This window comes from Lactuca serriola, unplaced genomic scaffold, assembly GCF_051521515.1.
Source record: "Lactuca serriola cultivar US96UC23 unplaced genomic scaffold, Lser_US96UC23_V15 Lser_V15_Un103, whole genome shotgun sequence".
NCBI classification, from domain to species: domain Eukaryota; kingdom Viridiplantae; phylum Streptophyta; class Magnoliopsida; order Asterales; family Asteraceae; genus Lactuca; species Lactuca serriola.
The window spans coordinates 40,001-42,010 of record NW_027629705.1 but is presented as its reverse complement, the minus strand read 5'-3'; positions in this window follow the sequence as shown (position 1 = coordinate 42,010).

Genomic DNA, 2,010 nt, shown 5'->3' with positions numbered 1-2,010 from the left:
ATCGGTGCTTAACCAATGGCAGCTCTTACGCACCCAACCGCACGTCTAACAAGGATAGACCAGCGTACCGTAGTAGTATCACAAAAAGCAACACATGCCACTTTAACGCCTATCACTTCCCCATCATCGGCACATTATCAAATGCTGGCTAGCACCAGAAGCACGTCGAACAAGATTAGCAAGCACACATCGTCATCGTATTGCCACACAGACAGCTCATCCCACATTTCCAAGGCTAGACCACAACCCTGGACTGTTGTCGCAGCGACCTGACGAGGCATCCCCACACCCCGCCAAGGCCCCCACTCGGAGGGGTATTATCTAAGCAACTCGGAACTAAGCAACCGTCACCCATGATCGCGCTGAAAGGCCATCTGGCGCGTTCACCCCTTGCCGTGCTCACTCACGGCTCCCCCCCTATATATACATATTGCACAAAGAGCTTGGTGACAGGAACAGACATGGATTTCCCTGATTATGCATAATTTTTAATATGCGCACGGCGTCGAGGAAAATCAAGGCAACGGGGCTAGTTTGTGCGCACGGCGTCGAGGAAAATCAAGGCAACGGGGCTAGTTCATGCGCACGGCGTCGAGGAAAATCAAGGCAACGGGGCTATTTCTCAGGCCATCGTTCGAGAAATCAAGGCAGCGTGTTGGGGGTGTTGGCCTCTTTCATGGGTCGTGGGGCTTGGCTTGGCTTGCCTTGTTGGTGCTCGATACAGCCTCATGACTCTGAGCTGCCCATCGCCCAAGTCGGGCACCCATGCGAATGAGACCCCATGGTACCCCCTATATATACATATTGCACAAAGAGCTTGGTGACAGGAACGGACATGGATTTCCCTGATGATGCATAATTTTTGGACACGCACGACGTCGGGGCGAGGGGGACACGCGAGTGGGGCGTCTATGGGGGCGTTGATGGCCTCGTTTTCGTGAAGACCGGGCGCCTTGGCCATGGCCTCGAGCGTGCCAGCCTCGACAGCTCTGGGCGCTGAACACCCCCCAGGGCGCCGATGGGGAGCAGTCCCCTGGTACCCCCTATATATACATATTGCACAAAGAGCTTGGTGACAGGAACAGACATTGATTTGCCCAGGGATGCATAATTTTGCGAAATCGTCCATAACTCGCTCGAATTAATTCGGATTCACACGAAATTTTGTAGGGATGCTTTTTATTATAAATGAAAGGCGTTGAAAATAAAAAAATGTCATGTTTGGGGCATAAATGTCCGTGACCTATCCCTGGCCATGCCTTGAAGCGTTCGGTTCCCTACTTGTTGATATGCAGCTCAAATGAAGTTGGAATGTCATTGAAACTTTGCGTGGGTCATTGTGAACATAGACCTTGAAATGGAAATATATCGTGTTCGGGTTTTTGTCTCTGTCGCCTACTGATAGGCAGGCAGATAAGGCTTCTAGCTATTCATTAGTCGCTTGGATGAACCCGAAAGAGCACGAGCAGTTCGCCTGGTGACTATGTAGTAAGTAGGAACTACAACACTTAAACGGATTCGGTTACAACACTTTGCTCCCTTCATCGTTTGACTTGCTTAGAAATCTGCTCATGGTTTGTCAAGGCCCCTTGTTCCTTAGAACGATGAGGATGGGATTGGTTCGTTCAAGGGCATGTGTGTGGCAAGATGCCTCGTTTTCATGGTCGTTCATGAGTGTTTGTGTAGGAAGTAGACTTGTTCCCTTGGTCGTTCATGGGGCTGTGTGTGGGAGCAAGCCTTGTTCACTTGGTCGTTCATGGGTGTCTGTTTGGGAAGAAGTCTTGTTCCCCTTGGCCGTTCATGGGGCTGTGTGTGGGAACTACCCATGTTCCCTTGGTCGTTCATGGATGGCCATGTGTGTGGCAAGGGGCCTAGCTTCCTTGGTCGTTCATGGCCATGTGTGTGGCAAGGGGCCTCGTTCCATTGGTCGTTCATGGATGGGCATGTGTGTGGCAAGGGGCCCTCGTTCCCTTGGTCGTTCATGGGCATGCTGTGTGGCAAGGTGCCTCG